Source organism: Phoxinus phoxinus, assembly GCF_949152265.1.
Source record: "Phoxinus phoxinus genome assembly, chromosome: 18".
Classification (NCBI taxonomy): domain Eukaryota; kingdom Metazoa; phylum Chordata; class Actinopteri; order Cypriniformes; family Leuciscidae; genus Phoxinus; species Phoxinus phoxinus.
In genome coordinates, this window is record NC_136893.1 from 7,815,718 (window position 1) to 7,821,717 (window position 6,000).

The 6,000-nt window shown below is 37.0% G+C and overlaps 1 protein-coding gene across 1 annotated transcript in view; it reads right to left on the reverse strand.

The window, feature by feature from the left end:
* Positions 1 to 1,056, reverse strand: part of LOC306985444 (carbohydrate sulfotransferase 11) — a 96,519-nt gene extending 95,463 nt beyond the window's left edge. Inside the window, exon 1 of the mRNA XM_079587699.1 lies at positions 926 to 1,056. The gene's annotated coding sequence lies outside the window, so the exon portion shown is untranslated. The remainder of the gene's footprint in view (positions 1 to 925) is intronic.
* Positions 1,057 to 6,000: the final 4,944 nt, after the last annotated feature.

Consider the following 6,000-nt stretch of genomic DNA (forward strand, 5'->3'; position numbering starts at 1 on the left):
TGTGCTGCACAGCAGATAAAAGGCATAGCCTATGAATGAGTCTGAAGTGAACAGGGCTTGGATTAATAAGCTTTGTGTCTGAATTGAGCTTTTAATTATTCACAGCCTGTTACTGTGAGAGAAACGTGTTGAAATCACATTGTCAACGGCCCATTTTTTTTTTTTAAGTCTAGCCTATGTGTGTAAGAGACAAACAAAACATGAGTGAAATGTTCAACTAATCCGAAGAAGATTCCAGAGAAAACATCTGCCAACATTCAAGGCTTAAAAAAAAGATTTATAGCTAAATAGTGTGTGTGTGTTCTTTTCTTTGAATCAAATCACGTAGCAATTCATTAGACATCGAATCAAACGGAGAAGCACGGTGAATCGCTCGCGCACCGGCTCATTCCGGAGTCCTGGGAATCACAGTTATAAAAATATCACATATTGGTATGCTGCGCAGACAGATCCAGCTATAATTTAGGATGTGCACTGTCAGTATTCACTGACATCAGCCCTCCCACATCCCCAAAGGTCTCTCGCTCTTCCGTGGAAAGTCGCGAGCGCACATTCACGTGGCGGTGTGCTCTAGTTACCACAGCAACCGGGCTGAAGCAGTTTATTGTACATTCCGCGCACAGTTCCTGAACCCCCCGTCCTCAACAAGTCAATCAAAGACACTTTATTCCATTGTACGTAACTGTTCTAATCTAGAGTTGCATAAATGAATGTCAATCTAACAATCAGCCTCATCTGAATGTAAACAACTGACGACGTCGTCGACAACACAAAGGTAAACAACTCATTCATTTTCAATAGCCGTTTCTGTAATGACAGGATGATGCAAGCATCAGAAAGACCTACTGAAATATGACATCTGTGACACATCAAACAAATTTGACATAACAGATCTCCTGTTTTATGTGCTGTAGGCTACACATACCGTGGTTCAGCCTACTGTCATAACAGGAAACGGATGAGATCAGGTCGCATGCGGGGTTCTGATGCGTGAACGGCCGGTCACACTAGCTGATGAAGGCAATTAGAGTTTTGCTAAATGCGTCACGCTGCTCTGACAAGGCTGACCTGTCTGGAAGACTCATAATTGGGATGTCAGGTGGAGGTAAAAGAAGCTCAACAGTTAAGAAAACTTCCATTGGACTTTTATACTTCTATTCTAATTTTAGAGTAAAGAATCAGGACTGTTTAAAGTAGCCTAATTGGGTGTTTCTTCAACTAGGCTACTACATGCATTTTTTTTTTTTTTTTTTTTTTTTGGCCCTGTGGACTTTTAGAATATAGCCCTAAACTCACTCGTTTATTATTTGTGCATATTCAAGCAACAGAATAACGTTTTCTGAATCAGTATTTCATAGCTAGCCTTTTCAACTAAATTACTATTTTCACACGGCTTCCATAATTTAGGCCTAACGCATTTAGGGGCCGTTTACACTACACCGTTTTCAAATAAAAATAGTTATGTGTTTTGGCTGTTCATTTACACTTTTAAAAATGTTTTTCAAAGTCCAAGTTTTTGAAAATGACTTCAAAAATATCGTCTCCGTGCAAACTACACAAATACGAATTTGTGAAAAAGGTGCGTCATGTGCATGCATATTATGTGTTCAGTCTGTAGGCACATAGTGTTTACAAAGTCACATCGCCAACTACTGGTCTGGCATGAATAAAACAGCGTTTTTAATCGTTTTTGCGGATCCTTGTGAACGGGATCATTTTTACAACGCTGTCGTCTGAATGCGAAAAACGCAAAGGAAAAACGTTTCCGTTTTTAGTACATCGTTGTCATGTAAAAAAAAATTATGCACAATATAAATATTCTGTGATATGTGAAAAATGAGAGTGCAGACATTGCCACGACTGCAACCTTTACATTTTAGTGCATTTCTTTCCTTTACACCAGTGCGCTTCTTTGAGCTAAATAGTTAACACCTAAATATGTCAAAATGCCCGGCTTGATGAGTATTCGATTAAACACTGACGGTTATGTCTTAAATGAACATACGATAAACAGGTGGGAAATAAGACGATGGATTTTGTAACAATATATTGGATCCATGCATTTGGTCTTAAAGTGACAGCAGCCTAATATCACTGCCCTCTGTGTCATAAAAAAATTGCAGCAACTTCCATTTTTCTTAGTGATATTTTTGCCCCAGTTTATCAAGAAGTGACAAATTTGTTCTCTTCGACTAACTGGATGGAAATGCTGCTTTATTCGCAAATGTTTTATGCAAAATTCCAATTTTGAGCACAAGTTAAATCTGCAACTTTGGATAGAAACAGCTATTGACAGCTCAAAAACTCCATAAAACTTTTGCATTGTGTGAGTAACTTAATATTATAGATTGTATTCCATTCTTTACTTTTCAGTTGGGATTCTCATTACTTTCCATAAACAGTAGAAAATGTGTTGGTGGAGGGAGCCACGACCTTGCTGAGAATTTCACTTGTTCAAAACATCCCAGAAATCGCATACTGATGACGTCTTACTGATGACTTCGAATTGGTGTTCTTTTTAGTCATAACTATGCTTAAACTAAGTTATTATAAAGTGAATTAAGTTTTACTCTGTTTGAAATGAGTTTCACACAAAAGCAAAGTGTGCAACCAAGGCTGAACATAACTTGGCTATTAAAATAAATAACGATTATAAAATGAAAGTGCGCAAGAATGTTCCCTGAAAGGAGAAGTATTTACACATCATGTCTGTTACGAACTTCCCACCTACGTTCCTGGTAAAGAGCTTAACTATTCATTTATATTGTATTCAAGGTCTGTGATTGCTTTTATTGTAAGCTTTGTGAAAATGTTCAGCAAATTCAAAAAGAACATGTCTTACAAGTTAAGATTTTTGAAGGAGTTTTAGGGTCTACTGCTCCAATTTTTCTGTACTTTTGAGTTTTTTCCATTTCCCCATATGTTTGAGGAACAAATTATTCATAGAAATGCTGTCAAGGTCACAATCTTTCCCATTTGTGCTTGCAAAATTGCAAAAAAATATATATCCACAGCATTTTCTGTATATTTTTCACTTTCCATTGAAACATTCCTCCACTTTTCTCAACTTTCAGTTTCAGATACTCACAAAAACAGTTCATTTTCTTCCTCCAGTCCCTCTTTCGCTCCTCCACAAGATTCCCTTCCACATATAAATGCAAACATTTTCTTTTTATTTTGATTTACTGCATTTTCATAGCACAAATTGATGTCTGTTCAGCCGTAAGATTGTATTCTCTCTGTCTTCTCCAAAATAATTGGCCTGTAAAATACATCTACCTGCTGTGATAACGACATTTTTTAAACAGAAAAACATTGTTACAGAGCTTCGTTTAGCGGGAGAATGAGAATGAGTCGCTAGTTACGGCTGATCTGTGGAGATGGCTAAATGTGAGAAGCTCAGGGCAGGCAGAGAGACATTAGCTGTCTGCTTCACATAAAAGGCTCAGTGCACATCCTAATTGCTTGCGTTGTAAATGTTTACGCTTTTGTGACATGATTGCGCAACACAGCAGAGTTCTGTCATTCAGTGTTAGTCTACATTCTGTTCTTTAAGACCAAAGATTTTAAAAAGGGCGTTTGTAAGCACAGGACACATTTTTATAGCTTAACTGGTGGTGCTAGCAACAGTTTGGTTGTGGGTTCGATTCCCAGAGAAGTCTCTCAAGGATACAATCGTAAAAAAAACCAAAGATCATTTCCAAACAAACAGGTAGTTCTGCATCAAACTCACGGCATTGGTTAAGCTAATGTTGCCATGTTGGGTCACTTGAACAAACAAAGTAATGCTGAAAATGTCACAGTGTTACCAATAATGGTTTCTTCTTTCCAGCTAAGACAGAACGTTCTCAGAACTTTGGCTATCGTTCTAGCATCTCAGTACAAACATTCAGCAACGTTAACAATTTGTTCGTTTAAAGTTATCTGATATTTAATATGTTGGCACAAAAATGTTATACATCTGTCATGGAACTTTTTTTTTCTGAAATTAGTTTAAAAGTGACTAATTTCAGAATGTTCAGAGAACATTCATGGAAAAATGGAAATGAAAAAACAAAACAAAAAACTGGATGTTTTGAACGTTCAGAGAACATTCAGCAACAACGTTCGTGAATTTTAGCAAAACATTCTTAGAACATTCTTTTAGCTTGGTTAATTAACCTATAGCATTTTAGTATAAAACAATACATCAACTTAAAAAAGAAAAGCAAAACAAAAAACAAAAGCAAAGCAAAAACAAAAGCAAAACAAAAACAAAAACAAAAACAAAAACAAAACAAAACAAAAAGAAAAGCAAAGCAAAACAAAAAGAAAAGAAAAACAAAAAGAAAAGTAAAACAAAAAGAAAAGAAAAGGAAAACAAAAAGAAAAGAAAAGCAAAACAAAAAGAAAAGAAAAGCAAAACAAAAAGAAAAGAAAAGCAAAACACAAAAGAAAAGAAAACCCCCAAAAAAGAAAAGAAAAGAAAAACAAAACAAGCAAAACAAAAAGAAAAGAAAAGCAATACAAAAAGAAAAGAAAAGCAAAACAAAAAGAAAAGAAAAGCAAAACACAAAGAAAAGACCCCCCCCCCCCAAAAAAAAAGCAAAACAAAAAGAAAAAGCAAAACAAAACAAAAAGAAAAGCAAAACAAAAAGAAAAGAAAAGCAAAACATACTTGGATGGATGGATGGATAAATAATGTTGTTTTTAACCAGTTTTGAGCTAGATAAGCTATATTTATGATACCACTGTCATCAGATTTCAGTCAAAGTTTAGCTTAGTCAAAGTTTGACCCTTCTTTATCCCTGCCTTTGTGTCTCCTCTCTTCATGTCCTGTCAAATAAGTGACAAAAAGTCAGAAAAATCATTGCGGTCCACCATGTCCCCCATGTACATGTTGTGAACACACTTCAAAAGCTCACACATATTAAGTAAAAAACATTATTCTGACGACAAAAGCTTGTGAAGTTGCCAGTGTGGTTGCAAGGTGTTGCAAATCCACTTCTCACGGCAGAGGTCTGGCTCCCTGTGTAGTGACCACAAATCCAGGATGAGCGGCACCTCAAATGTCACAGCAATCCGTACAGTGTACTCCACTCCGCTAGGGATTTATCATGCATCCAATACATCCAAACAGCAGCCGGACAAGCAGTTCATCCATTTTCACTGTGAGTGAGAATTATCATTGTGCCTGTGGGAAAAGACCCGAAACTCGAGCTCAGTGCCATTGCAACTGTTAACGTATGATTCTGGGGCTCTTGTGCGTGTTCAAGAGGCATGTGGGATATAAGACGCAGAAATAGGAAGGACACGGAAGAGCCCGGAGTGCTTAGAGGTGAATGCCCGAATAACTTTCTGCCGTGAGTCTTTCCTTCCCCCTCATTTTCTCCTTCCGTTTTTTCTTGACCTCTCTCTCTTTTGTCACCTCTATCAAGTACGGGCCAGCGGTTAGCAACACAGACGGTTAAAGTAAATGTCTGCGATAGTGTCTCCTAAAATGGCGAAGGATGAAAATGGATGGAGGTTTTTAGAAGAACGATGACCCTTCTAACTCAGTTGTTCTCAAGGCTAAAGACTGACTAGAGACTTTATGGAGCATTTGATATGAAACAAAAGTGGATCATTCAAGGTCTCTGCATCATTACCGATGAGGTCTAAAGATGAATCCATATTAAATTGAACAGATCAGTAACATTACTAGTCATGCAAACTATCATTTTAGTTGAAGATTTAATCAAATTAAACTAAAGCTGGCTAAGACATTGGGCCACTGCAAATTAAGACAAATGGAGCTATGAAAAAGCAGCAAATTTCTGCGTAAACCCTAAAGAAATTCTTACAGATATGTCCAAAAATCCACTAATCCAAACATGTATTTTGCCTCTCACATTATGAAGTAAACCCGGCCTGGGTTTTGTTATACATTTGTTCAGATGTGCCATACTCCTCCTCACCATATACATGACAGATCTTTGTGTCATTTTTTAATATCAACAATGTTGTGCAAGGTTACCCACT